The sequence below is a fragment of the Chlorocebus sabaeus genome, chromosome 16, assembly GCF_047675955.1.
Source record: "Chlorocebus sabaeus isolate Y175 chromosome 16, mChlSab1.0.hap1, whole genome shotgun sequence".
NCBI classification, from domain to species: Eukaryota; Metazoa; Chordata; class Mammalia; order Primates; family Cercopithecidae; genus Chlorocebus; species Chlorocebus sabaeus.
In genome coordinates, this window is record NC_132919.1 from 13,481,192 (window position 1) to 13,496,541 (window position 15,350).

Consider the following 15,350-nt stretch of genomic DNA (forward strand, 5'->3'; position numbering starts at 1 on the left):
AAAATGTGAAATATAATGTTGATAAATTCTGTAAGTAACCTTGATAACAGGTACTGAGAAGCCTCATCTATGTTTAATTTAAAATTTTAAGAAACTGAGGAAAGCTGGAACTTCCATATATAGCACCATCTGAAACAAATAGAAAGAAACAAATATGACAAAGACAAAGACAAAAAAAAAAGAAAGAAAGAAAAGAAAAGAAAAAGCTGAAACCAAGGAAAGGCCAAACCATTTTTAATATATTTTTTAGGAATATTGAAGCGGCACTGTTGTCTGAAGTAAATACCCAAGGTTTGTTTCCTTGTGCCAAGGAATCTAGGACATGGACACAGGTGGAGTGAGGTTAAAAACAGAGATTTAATAAGCAAAAGAGAGAAAGGAGAACTGCTCTCTCTCTCTTACAAGACAGAGGGGTGCCCCAGGGGGACTCCTGGTCCATGTTGGAGTGCACAGAGTTTTATAGACAGGCTTGAGGAGGCAGTGTCTGATTTACATAAGGCTCAAAGATTGGTTGGACCAGGTGTGACATTTACATAGCCCACAGGAAGCTGGCCACCCCACCCCAACCATTTATTATGCAAATACAGTCTGTACTTGGCTGGGCCATGTTGCCTGCTCCTTACTGGGCACGTGGTTGACAAGATAAGGGGAAGATGGAGCTGCCATGTTTGATGCCTTCCTGCCAGGTAGCCTTTTCCTATTGGCACAGCTGCCTCACCCGTGCAAGCTTCCAGCTTGCTTGTCTATGCCTGCAGGTTGATTTTACAGGCTACCATTTGTTAGAAAAGAAAATGATTTGGGGCTGCTTTTTTATTAAAAGAAAAACATTACCAAGGACTTCCTTCCTCTCACTATCTGCCTAAATAATTTTTTCTTAACTCCTGTGTCACTATCATTGACATCTAAAGCATCAACCTCAAATATCTCCTCAGACGCTTTGGCAAAAAAAACAGTAGAATTCTCTATTCAGCCAACTTACCATTCTGAAATAAAGATGATACGATGACTTTCACAGTTAGTAAAATGACTCAGTAACAAAGCTGCTCATGTATTCTTCCTGAAAAACTAGTTGAAGGCACAATTTAAGCAACTAAAAATTCAAAAGTGCCAGGCACGATGGCTCATGCCTGTAATCCCAACACTTTTGGAGGCCAAGGTGGGTGGATCATCTGGGGTCGGGAGTTTGAGACCAGCCTGACCAACATGGCGAAACCCTGTCTCTACTAACCATATAAAAATTAGCTGGGTGTAGTGGCACATGCCTATAATCCCAGGTACTTGGGAGGCTGAGGCAGAAGAATCACTTGAACTCGGGAGGTGGAAGTTGTAATGAGCCGAGATCGTGCCATTGCACTCCAGTCTGGGCAACAAGAGTGAAACTCCATCTCAGAAAAAAAAAAAAAAAAAAAAAATTTAAAAGTAAAAACACCACAAGTAGGAAGTTAAAACTCCATCTAAAACTATAAATACAAGTGGTGTAATAAATATTATACTTTACATCTTATAATGTTTGAGACAAATGTGACAGGTTAAAAAATCATAAATTAATTTCAAAATACTGAAAAGAACATTTCAAAAGTATAACTGAATTCATGTTTCATTGAGGGAACTCACCAATTATAATTTCATTTCTATCATTTCAAAATTAACAAATGTAAGTTTAAAAGAATGCTTATCAGTTATGAAAGACATTATACAACTATAAGCAGAACTTCAAGCAGACAGAATGTCTTCCAAACTAACACATGCATGTGTAAAATTTCCAGAAAATATAGTGGCATAGAAAACAAAGAAAATAGAAGGGAAGCATAAGAAACAATAGCCGTATATTAAAATTATTGAAATTAAACCAAATATACCTGTTCCATCTTAGAATAAAAGTCATACTAATTTACTGAAAGCAAAATATTTTAAATAGGTTCAAAACATAAATTAGAGACTATTATACATGCATGTATAATTAAATTTTAAAAAAATTTAAATAGCATAAATTTCATCAATCATAATGTCTGACCACAATGCAATAAGACAAGAAAACTATAATTAAAAAACATGGCAAAATCATAGTAGTAAGAAAGTAAAGTATTACTTGCCTAATGAATACTTGGACAAAGATAAAGCCAAACTACAATTTGCTATTGATTGTTAGCATTTTTTGAACAGTTACTATGGCCAGATACTCTCCCCAGTATTATAGAGGCTACACAGTAAACCTGAGAATTAGGATGTAAGCTGAGGTCACAGCAGTGACGGGCACAAGCTCTGCAGCTGAATGACCAGGGTTTGAATCTGGGTCCACACCCTGTCAGTTGCCTTGGACAAGTTACTTATCTCTCCTAGCTTCGGTTTTTCCTTATCTGAAACACAGGGATAATAGTAGTATTAGCATCATAATACACTCTTACAATGAGTTATCATGAGCAATACATGAGCTGATACATACATCAGAGGCACTCAAACCAAAGCGACTCCATCTTGAATAGGGGCTGGGTAAAATAAGCCTGAGATCTACTGGGCTGCATTCCCAGGAGGTTAAGGCACTCTTAGTCACAACATGAGATAGGAGGTCTGCGCAAGACACAGGTCACAAAGACCTTGCTGATAAAACAGCAGGTGGCAAAGAAGCGGGCCAAATCCCACCAAAACCAAAATGGCAACAAATGTCGCCTCTGATCAACCTCACTTCTCATTACATGCTAATTATAATCCATTAGCGTGCTAAAGGACACTTTCACCAGCTCCATGACAGTTTACAGATGCCATGGCAATGAAAGGAAGTTACCCTATATGATCTAAAAGGGGAAGGAACCTGCAGTTCGGGGAATTGCCCAGCCCATTCCCAGAAAACTCATGAGTAATCCACACCCTGTTTAGCACATAATCAAGAAATAAACATAAAAATAGCCAGCCAGCAGCCCTTAGGGCTGTTCTGCCTATGGAGTAAAGCCATTCTTTTATTCCTTTACTTTCTTAATAAACTTGCTTTCACTTTATGGATTCATGTTGAATTATTTCTTGTGCAAGATCCAAGAAACCTCTTTTGGGGTCTGGATCAGGACCCCTTCTGGTAACACATATGAAGGGCTTAATAGAGTGCCTGACTCATAAAGAGTGCCCAATAAACAGTAAATATTATTGTTGTTATCTCGCTTTACTAACTCTTTAAAACTGACCATGGGCACATAGCCAAACTTATGGGCTGTATCTTTTATATCTTGTACCAATTAAACCCTTTATCTTGTTTCAAAGGTGTTTTAGCAATAATAATACAAGATTTTAGCATATGCAATTGAGGACATAAATTTAGTTTCTAATTGGAGGAAATTGGAAAACTGCGAGCACAATGAGAGTAAAAATAAATCTACCTTGCTAATGAGTTTTCCCCAGCTCATGGTTAGTAACCAGTAGATCTTTGCAGACTGATTACTAATTTGCAATCTAGTTAGGGACATCAGGTTGACACTTGAAAAACATTAACTATAAAAGGAAGAAAATAAGGACCATAGAAGAAACAGAATTTGGCTAAAGGAATCTCAAAATGGAATTCACAGTATTCATAGACCAAATGGAAATTTATACTTGAGATAATATTTAATGATACATATAATATGTAATTAAATATAAAATTGTGTAATGGAAATTATAGAAGATTAGATATTCCAAAGGGGAGGAGCTTGGTGACGCCTGGAAGAATCAGAAGGCTGAATGGAGGATTCTTTTTTTAGTACTGAGGATTTGGATAGGTAAAGATTCAAAACAAATAAACAACAACAACAAAAAATCAAAAAAGAGAGGCATGAGTAGCAGCATCAAAGAAGAAATCGAAATGCATAGAACAGATTGAATGGGTCTAATTTTGGAGCACTGAAGACAATTCCCCAAAATACAGCGCTTTGGCATGCTGAGTGCTTTGAAAATTGAAAGGTCACAAAAGTAAGCTTCAGTATCAAACTTTTTCTCTGTGACCTTCCCCTGCCTCCCTGTCTCTCTGATTCTCTTTCCTGAAACACTGGAAGGGACTTACAGAAAGTTCTTGTCTGACTAAGAAAGCTTCTTCCCAAAAGAAATGCAATTGTCTTAAGACCCTCTCCCTAGGAATCTCATCAAATAACCAGGAAAGATCAGCTACAGAGAAAAGACTGGCAGGAATTGCCATACACAGACAGACTTTTCATCTATTCTGCTGAGGGCAGCTCTGAGGGATTACCTGGAGGGCTTGATCTGTATAAGACAACCTTTGTTCCAGCACTGTGCCACCCTCATTTTTCCATCCAGCTTCCAAAGAGAATCATTTACAAAACGATGTTGTCCTCCCAGGTCCATAGTATCTTCCCTATGAAGAGAGTACTTAAACCTCAACCATCTGACCTCTCTTCAAGCCTCATACTTTCTGTATGACTTCTGTGCTTATGCATGTTAAATAAATGTTGTAGTTCTTTTTTTTCATATGTATCTGCTTTTGTCAGTTCATTTTCAGTGAACCTTCAGTGGGCGAAGAGGAAACTTTCCCTCTGTCTCTATACTAGGATGAAGTAACAACCTCTTCAGAAGGTGTGGAAACAGGTGTCTTGGTTGACTTGCCTACACCGGCCTGTGAAGTTGGCTGATGCCTTTGTTTGAGATCTTGCTTGAGTTCAGGATAGAGAGAAGGCCTCCTTATCTATATATGGATGATCAGGGTCACCTGAGCAGGTGCCTTTGTACATGCTATGATTTGGATAAGCTAAAAAGCTCTATGAGAATAAACAAGAACCTTGCCCAAAGGTAAGTCTGCACATTTAAAACTATGTCTGAGGATTTTGGAAGAGATGTGTGTCTGTGCGATTATGTGTGAATTTTGTGTGTGAATGTGTGGATGTGGGCGTGCACGTGCCTGTGTTCGTTCATGTGTTTAAATGTGCTTGTGTGGGCCCATGTGTGTGTGTGTGTGTATCTAGATTACTGGTATGTACAGGAGAGAGGCTACTGAGAGAAAATCACTACGAAGAAAAAAGGACCCAAGTATGGGCTGAATTCAGGACCGCGTAGTCATGGGATGGTGGCTCCCAGGACAGTGCCACATTAAGATTGAAGTAGCCTCTCCTCAGGGTCTCTCTAGGTGGCAAACTTAAAAATAACAATTTTCCCAGAAGGCCAAATTACTATTTAGGGAACATTTTCCCTGGAAGGACTCGGAGGCAAAACGAACCTGAAGACCTTAATTATTCAATGTCCCCAAGCCTCTCTTCCTAAACATGGAATGGTGATGAAAAGGAATCACTTACAAGAGAGAGAACTGCGTGCTAAATATTAGAAGACAAGTCGCCAAAAATTCTAGGTAATGGTAGTAAACTGAGAATAGGCTTCCCAAGGTATCAAAGGTCAAATGTGGTCCCCCAAACACCTGACCTGCAAACCTAGGCAGATAGCAGCTCTAGAGAAGAAATGGCTGAAGCAGAGAGTACGTGGCTCGGTATATATTAGACCCTATTTGCCACATAGATGACTCCCAAAAATAGTCTTTTGGGCAATGCGACCTAGAGTTTTTTTGTTGATCAGACTCCTCCTCAATACTTGACAGGGATGCTGGAACCCCTGCCTCCTATATCTATCAAATTAGATTTTCCTGGAGAGCCCAGGAAGTTCTTCTATGTTTAATAAGCACTCCAGGTCATTATGATCACTAGGGAAGCTTGGGCAGCAGTCATTTAAAGAGACTTCTAGAAAGGAGCAAGGATGGAAGGTGGCGATCTCTCCACTTAACATGCAGAGGCTACTGACGCAGCAGAACTGTTAAAGTGAGTGATGCTGGCTGGTGGAATGTAGAGGACATTTGGGTGAGAGTTGTAAACAATTTCGAGTTGGCATGCTTTGCAGATGTCAGCCTGTATCTGTGGCATGCATTAAACAGACCACAAATCCTGGGCAAGAGGGACAGTATGCTATCAGCAAATGTATCGTAAGTCTTTTTCCCCAAGAATTTTCCTGATGACAGTAGAGGAAACAAATCTAGATAGTCCACTGAATCAATGTTGTCATTAACAGATTTACAATTTCATCAATGATATAGACACTTTAGTCAAATGAAACACATAGGAATAAGGGTATTAAATCTCTGACAGCATTAGAAGTTATTTATCTGTTCATCTCTCTAATGAATTTATGTATATATTTCTATTGATAAAAAAAGAAATACAAATAGTAAAACAGATACTTTTTTTTGGAATAACTTCCAACTTCCACTTCAACTATTGTCAACTTTTGAATAGCATTCTAAATATAAAATAATTACAGTGTAAAATGCCTGCGGGTTGGAATAAAGTTTTCTTGCCTCTAAAGACAATGCTTTTACACAGGGCAGAGAAAAAAAAGGCTCATGGAATCTCACTGGAGAGAAGCTTCTATATCTTGCCATCTTTGCATTATAGAAAATATGTACATTGCAAGTTGGAAGTACTTCATTCCTCTAATTTGTATTTCCTGCCTTACATTGGTTTGGCTGAAGTTCACATAAACTGCAGTGCTTTGGCCCACCAAGACAGAAAGTCATTCAAGTAAACTTTTCTTTCTTCCTGGAATTCACCCCATTTTCTTCCTTTTCTCCCTCCTCCTTCACCTTAACCCCTCTCTCAGCCCAACTCTGCCCTTCCCTTTAAAAAAAGTTGCATTAGTTCTTTACAAGTGAACAAGAACAGAACCGAATGTTTCACATCTGCTCTCTGAGTTCACAGATTAGCATGAGAATGAGTGGCCAGTGTTTCAATGATGCACAGTCCAGTGGATGAGAATGGGGGCTCAAGCCCGGTATCAGAGAGCTCTCTGGCTCCTGCCAGATGTCCTAGGCCCAGGACACAAAAGCGTGAACCCAGGGTTTTAACAAATCACCTTTCTCTGGGGCTAATCACTCAAGAAAAGGTTTTGTTGTGGGTTGGAGAGGGTCAGGTTGGTACTTCTCCAATGATCTGTAGCCTTGCTCAACCTCTCGAGCCTTAGCCCTTCAAGGCTTTCTAAAGAGACCTCTTATTTCTTTCCCTCAAATCCAGGGCTCTGAGGGCAAAAGCTGCATGCCAGAGGATCCTGAAGGCACCGGGGTAGCAGGGGCTCATTAATCAATGGTGACCGTGTGGCTGGTCTATCACTCACTCTCTCTCTCTCTGAACAATAAAGACTTTAGCAAGAATAAAATAGGTCAGGCTTAGTGGCAAGATGGTTCTGGCGTAATCGTAGCTGCAGGAATCCTGCACTTTCCGCAGAGAAGGTCTATCAGCTGTGGGGTGGTGGTTCTAAAGGTATGGTCCCTGGACCCGCAGCATCAGCCTCACCTGGGAACTTGTCAGGAATGTAGATTCTCTTCCCCACCCTGACCTGCTGGGTCAGAAACCCTAGAGTGAGCTCAGCATCTATTATTCCCATACCTTCCGGGGGTTTCTACCCCTGGAAGTTCTTCTTATCTCAAACTAAAGAGACTCTAGCCAAATGTCTCTTGGTTTTTTGGATTAATTTTATATCCAGGCCTCAGCCTGGATATGAAAAGAGTTTAAAACCCTTTTTAAACTCTCATCCTTGTACGATGGGGTGACATTCTGATTTGTCCAAGACTGGGAATATCCCAGGATGCAAGGCTTTCAGTTCTAAAATTGAGAAAGTTCAGGGCAAACTAGGACGAGTTGGTCACCCTGACTGAGAAGCAGGGCTAGTTTAGACCTGGAACCCATCTGCATGCCTTCCTACCTCACTGTCATTGCCCTCACTATTCTAGTGGGTCAAGGAAGATCAAGAAAGAGAGATCAAAGAGATAAATATCAGCCAGAGGAGATCACTTTAATAATGCAATCAGTGTGAATGTATCAAAGTCCTCAAAACAAAACAAAAATATATCAAATGAAAACAACAAGTGGATTTTGTATGAAGAAAGCCTCCTGGGTTGGGCGCGGTGGTTCACGCCTGGGCAGATCACAAAGTCAGAAGATCGAGACCATCCTGGCCAACATGGTGAAAGCCCGCCTCTGCTAAAAAAAAAAAACACAAAAATTAGCTGGGCATGGTGGACCGCGCCTGTAGTCCCAGCTACTTGGGAGGCTGAGGCAGCAGAATCGCTTGAACCCAGGAGGCGAAGGTTGCAGTGAGCTGAGATCGCACCACTGCACTCCAGCTTGGGCGACAGAATGAGACTCAGTCTCCAAATAAAAAGAAAAGGAAAAGAAAAAAAAAGAAAGTTTCCTGTGATAAATCAGTGATTTCTGCCTTTAGAGGAAAGATCTAGAAACTTCTTCCTGGAATTCTGATATGAGAGTACATTATTTTCTCACCTTTCTGTAATCTTCTCAGCAGAAAGTCATTAGATCATTGAATTCCTCATACTACGTATTTCAATTTTGACACAGCACTATTTTGCTCTAGTTGATCTCCTCAGCCTCCCAAGTTATAAAAGTGCATCCCTAGGTCAAAGGAGAGACTTGAGCATGTATATATAGTTTGAGGAGTTCTCCGAATTTTGGAAAGTATTCAAAAAGGGAACAGTTGCCTTGGAAAGTCAGGATCTATTGGCAAATGAGGTCTGGGATACAGGTGAAGGGAAGGGTTAGTCTCCCTCTGGATTGGTGGGGTGTTTGTGAAAAGGGTGTTTGAAGTTCCCAGCATAATTGCCCTACCTGACTTAGAAGTTTTATATCGCAAGAAGTGATGTCACCTGGTGACACTGCACAGTTAGAGAGGCAGTATTTGGCTCCAAAGATAAGCAGAAAAGGTCAATAGTGACTGTGAGGAATATGCTAAATGTTGCCTAGATTAGAATGCATTATTAAATGCCTGATTGAATTTGGGAATGTTTTGTTTAAAATTTATAGAATAATGAGAAAGAAAATTGTGATACAGTAGAAAAGGCATAGATTTTGAAGCTCAAAAAGTTTGGTTCAAATCTTGCCCTTTTACTAAATATATTACCTTGGGCAAGTTACTTAGCCCCATCTTACCAGATATTGGGAATAATAACATCTATTTCAAAAGAGTTATTTGAGGTTTAAATAAGGTAATATATGCAGCATACATTGCAGAGTATGCGGTACACAGTAAGTGCTCCATAAATGCTAAGAAGAAGTGTGATACAGTAGAAGGAGTTTGCAGTATTGCTTTAAAACAGACTCAGGTGCCACTCCTAGCTCCAGCTCTTTTCAATATATGACTTTAGCATTTAAACTGCATCTGTGAAATTTATTTAACTGCATTTGTCTCTGGAAGAATGCTTTAAGGACTAAATAAGATTACATACATAAAGTGCTCAACATTCTATTAGATGATTTCCCCCTTGACCAAACCATGTTAACCACATCCTTCTTTGAACTCCCTCATGGATGCATTTGAACTTCCACCACCCTCTGCCGTGCACAATTACGGTGCACATGCTGACTTCCTCACTTCTCTCTAGTTTGCCTTTGTGTGCTTCTAACACAGCCTTTGTATGGCAATGAACTCTGGGATGAACTGAGCCTTCCCATAACTTCTGGTAATTATGATGACCAAAACCAATTTAACCTCAGAGACTGGGATCTGGGAACGGCAGGTCTAAAAACACTTAAGATGTTCATGAAATTCTCTGATCACAAAACCTAGGCAGATGGGGGTGAAGGGAGCAGAGTCTGGGCTCAAGACTCTGCTTCTGAGTGAGCACTGTTCCCACCTCCATGCTTTGTCCTGCTGTTACCCCACATCTGTGAAGGCTCTGGATAGAGGATGCTGTCCTACGTGTAGAATGGAATCAGTGTTGGGCTTCACCAGACCTCTGATTTTTGTGTGTGTATTTCTGCTGTTCTTCAGGCAGCAGAGGAAAGAATCCTGGAGTTGGAGTCAGCCATTGGGGTCAGACTCTACCACTTCAAGTTGCATGAATTGGGCAAGAACAAGAAGAGCCACCACTGCTACCATTCAGAAAGCACTCACTGTAACCAAGCACATCAACCCAGGTGGTCCTCACCACAGCCTTGTGAGGCGGGAGGAAAAGCTGGACACTAAGATGTGGGATCACACTAAGATGTGACTCAGAAAGATTGAATGAACTGCTGAGTGTCGCTTAGCTGGTATGTGGCACAATTAGGACTCTGAGCAAAGTCCCTGTAATTCCCTAACGTCCACATTCAAACCGTTTTACCCATCTCAGTTTCCCTCTCTGCATAATGAGAGTTGAGTTCTGTGCTTTGAACTTGAAAAGGTACAGTTGAAAGCAGACCAGTGTCTCTGGACTTAAGGCTCAATTCAGGGTTCTGTTCCCTGCGTTTATTTGACTCCCCACTTCTAGCCTGGCTCGCTTATCGTGGTGTGAGCTGAAACACCATAACGGTAATGGTAATTAACATTTGCTGAGCATTTATCATGTGCCAGGTACTCTTCAAAAATCACAGTATCAGACCGGGTGTGGTGGCTCATGTCTGTAGTCTCAGCTGCTCAGGAGGCTGAGGCTGGAGGATGGTTTGAGCCCAGGAGTTTGAGGCTGCAGTGAGCTAGATTGCACCACTGCACTCCAGCCTGGGTGAAAGAGTGAGACTTCATCTTTAAATAAACAACAGTAATAATAATGATAAATAATAAAATTATTGCATCATATTGCAGCAACCCTCGTGTACAGATGAGAAACAGAGCCACAGAAATGCTAAGTTGCCCAACATGGCTTAGTAAATGGCAGGGCCTAGTGTACGACCGTCAAAGCAAAGCAAGCTGGGGCTTGCAGAACATCAGATCTTAGGAAAGCACCAAAATAAGTGATGAAAGGTGAGGCCAGTTGTCCTAGAATTTGTTTCTTAGTCAGCAAACTCAGCTGCTCCCAGAAGGCTGCCTGCAGCCAGTGTTCTTCTGTAAGAGGAAAAAGCGAAGGGATGGGCTTAAGGGCTGATCCCTTAGCAGCAATAGCTTCACAACCATTTCCCCTTGTGTTTGTAAATCATGAGTGGAAGACGATGTTTTTGGAATAATCCTAGCAGCGATATTTGTTGACCAACCGCTGGCTGTGCCTCCTGTTTAGGATGATTCTATGAGCGTGAAGTATCTTTGGCTTGCTAATGCTATTTCCAGTCCAGAGTATACCAAACAGTGTCAGGAGGGAGACAAAGACAGGCTCATTCCTCAAGTGTTTTTGTTGGAGCATCACAAGCAGATGGCAGCATGGGCCCTGTTGTAGTTGGGACAAATTGAACAAGCATCAAGCACCAGCTCATCAGAGACTCCCTTCATGCTGTAAATCAGGGCATAAAGCAGCTTGAGGCCCCGGTAAACTGCACAAGAAGCAGCCCATCACTGATCTCATTGCCCATAAGCACAGGGCCAAGAGGAAGTGGGACAAAAGGCAGGCCCTTTGCAGAATGGAGCCATGAAGAGCAGCCCAAGCCGGCTTCCACAGGCTGTTGGACACTAAATCTTGAATCGGGATTCAAGTGCTATTTAGCCTGGGTGAACTGGGATTTGAAGCAGAATTAATTGCCTCCAAATTGTATCGTCCCTCCCAGCCATCCATTAGTTTGCTTTGGCAGAAGGATAATGATACTTCATGAAATATAGCTGCAGAATCTAGCCTCGTTCATCGCAACCCCAGAATGAGCTCAAAAAAAGCAAAAACTTTCAAACAATATAGTTTTCCTCAGAGTGAGAATGAATAGACACATTAGGTCACTATTACTGTTTCTTAAAAATGCATGCGTTTGTTTTCAAAGGATGGGAATTCAGAAACTTTCAAATAAAAAGCTATAAGGGCATGTGTTGTGTTTTAAATTGTAGTAAGAAGAGTCTGATTCTGGTATTTGTTTTTGTTGAAGTTGTACCTGCGTTGATTCACCTTCTTGGTGAATGTCATAACTCTAGGACTGGGAACTGGGAACAATCAAGGCTGAGACAGTGCCGTTACACAGTCCCTATGTAAGAGACTTCTTGGTCACTTCAGAAAATCAGTAGAGACAGTTATGGATAAGACATGGATTCAACTAGATACTGAGAGTTACATCCATGAAGCCACTGTCTCCATTAGAGGAAGAATGATGCCTAAATAATTTTAAATCCCTTTGAGGCCATTTAATGTACAGAATGAGTAGCAGGAAGATGTCAATAAGGTTTTTAATGCCTGTATTCCAACTGGCAGCCAAATAGGAGCCAGAATGCTCCAGGATCAGTGAAGTCAATGTGCAGTTTATGGAGGAGTTGAAAAGATCTAACTTGCGGTATGCATGTGTTAGTCAGCTCAGGCTACCATAACAAAATACCATAGACTGAGGGGCTTAAACAACAGAAATGTATTTTTTTTTTCACAGTTCTGGAGGTTAGGAAGTGTGCCAGGTGGTTGGTTTTCAGTGAGGGCTCTCTGGCTTGCAGATGGCTGCCTTCTTGCTTTGTGCTTACGTGACCTTTCACCACGGCATGCACACAGAAAGTGACCTCTCAGACGTCTCCTGTTATAGGGGCACTAATCCTATCAGACCTCATTACCTCATTTTTTTTTTTTTTTTTTTTGAGACAGAGTCTCACTCTGTCACCCAGGCTGGAGTGCAGTGGCATGATCTCAGCTCACTGTAACCTCTGACTCCAGGGCTCAAGTGATCCTTCCACCTCAGCCTCACCAGTTGCTGAGACCACAAGTGTGTGCCACCATGCTCAGCTAATTTTTAAATTTTGGGTAGAGACAGGGTTTCACTATGTTGCTCAGGCTGGTCTCAAACTCCTAAGCTCAAGTGATCCACCCGCCTTGCCCTCCCCAAGTATTGGGATTATAGACATGAGCCACCACGGTCAGTCTATCAGACCTCGTGTAACCTTACTCACCTTCTTATAGGATCTGTCTCCAAATACAGTCACATTTAGGGGTTAAAGCTTCAACACATGAATTTTGGGGCACATAATTCAGTCCATAGCATAATATATATAAAACTTAGAATGTGTATGAAGTTAGAATTTTAAAAAATTCAGTGCATACTTTGGCTATAAGCAGAAAATAATATTACCTAATTTATGCTATTGCTTAAGTCAGGGCCCCTGAGTCAAACGCCCACAGAGGGAAGAGAGGTGATGTCCATGAACAAAGCAATGAATGAAGGAAGGGAAGCCAGTCCAACTCACGCGCATCGTCGTCGAGATACAAATCTATTATTATCATACAGATCGATTCTTCTTCTCTTCTTCAAGAGATCAATTCTCTTTTTCAAAAAAATCCAGACATTCTGCTTATTTTTTATGTGAAACTGTAGAAAAACTTTGACTTGTTAAACATATAAATAGATGACCCCATCTGTGTTCCTTATCCACCCCACAGGCTTCCAATGTGAAACATCCAGTCTAAATAAATGCTTTTGCCTTAAGGAAGGATGAAGCAAGTGCTTCCACAGTTACTGGCACGCACAGAATCTCAGTTACCTGTGTCTGAATAAGTGGGAACAGAATACACAAGTGTGAGCTAACATGGATTGCCTGGAAGGAATCAAAGCCCCCTCTTCAAAACTGGTCATAACCATACAAGCCCTTAAGTGAAGATAATGTTACCCGAGACCAATATTTTTTTATTCCTCTCCCTTTTCCACAGCTCACCTTCAAGTTTATGCTGTTTTAGTTTCCTGCTGATTGCCTCTTGGTAGTTCAACAGAGAGACATAATAAGAACTGCAGAACTCTTTTGTTTATATGTTGAATCAACAGTGAAGAAATCTAACAGCTGACATTCATGTGGGTTCTCTGAAAATAGACCTGGGGTTTTCTAGGAGTCTTTGAAATGTGGGAAAGGTCTGTGAACTGGAAGACAGGAGTCCCGGGGTCAAATCGTGGCCCTGCCACTAAGCCGGTGTGTGGCCCAGGAAGTCCCATCTGCTTCCTTTGTCGTGATGTGACTTTGGTTGGGCAATGTCTAAGGCTTTTCCAAGTTCTCATCATCTCGAATATTGACTTTTCTTGTTGGGTTTCAGTGAGGGCTGTTTGTTTGGATGAGGCCAGAGGTTGAACTTGAGTAGGAAGCAAATTCAGCTTTATTTTTATATATGTCTGCTACATGTGAGGCACTGAGCTTGCCATTGAACTAAATGTATAGATGAGTAAGACATTGAACTAAATATATAGATGAGTAAGACAGAGTTCTTGCCCTCAAAGAGTCTATAATCTAGTAGATAAAATTTTACTGAGATACTATTTTTAGGTATTAGCTCATATTTTCACATTTTCTTCTTCATTTTCTCTTTTTTCTTCTTTCAGCTAAAGTAAATAGCTGGCTCTGCCTTCACAGTCACTGAGGAAGGATTTAATAGAATATTCTAGAAAAAAAATTTATAAAAATATCTAAAAGCCATAAAAAAGATACTGATGAAGTTTGAACTTCATGAAAATTAAGTACTTCTATCCATAAAAATATACTATTAAGAGAGTGAAAGGCAAGCCATTGGCTGTAAACAAAATATCTGCAATACAAATAACCAACTAAGGACTTATATCCATAATGCATGAGCAATTCCTACAAATAAATAGTTTAAAAAAAGAAAAAAAAATCAGTTACACAGTGAGCAGGAGATTTGATTATGTACTTCACAAAAGAAAGTATCCAAAATATATCCAAATTATGTTTTATTTAAATATATAAAAATGTGCCCTTCATGATCATCAGGGAAATGCAAATTAAGGCCACATTGTGATATTACACACCAGAATGCATACAATTGAAAAAAACTGAAAATACAAAGTGTTGATGAGGGTGCATGGTAATTAAACCTCCTGTATCGTGTGGATGGAAGGGAAAATTGGTACAACCACTCTGGAAAGATGTTAGGTAATATTTTCTCCAGCTATGCAGATGCCTAACCTATGATTCAGAAATTCTGCTTGTGCAGTTCTGCTTCATCACAAATGAATGCCTGTGTCGACCAAATGACATCCACAGAATGGATCATAGCACCTTTGTTAGCCAAAAACTAGAAATAATCCACTGGATACATAGAGTATAGTTTACTCAAATAATGGTAAACTGAACAGTACTAAAAAAGAAGCAACTACTGGCAGCAAAATGAATGAATCTCACATTCAAACTATTGAGTGTAGAAAAACGAACAGACACAAAAGAGTTCATACCATGTCATTCTATATAAATAATGTTCAAATACAAGCAAAATAATATAGGGTGATAAAAGTCAGAATAGGGGTTACCTTTGAGAGGGGTTACTGACTGGGAGGACCATCAGGCAGCTCTCTGGTGTGCTGTAAATGCACTATAATGAACTGGATGATGTAGCCAGGGTGTCCAATCTTTTGGCTTCCCTGGGTCACACTGGAATAAGAATTATCTTGGGCCACACATAAAATACACTAACACTATGGGAGGCCGGTGTGAACAGATCACGATGTCAGGAGTTCAAGATCAACCTGGCC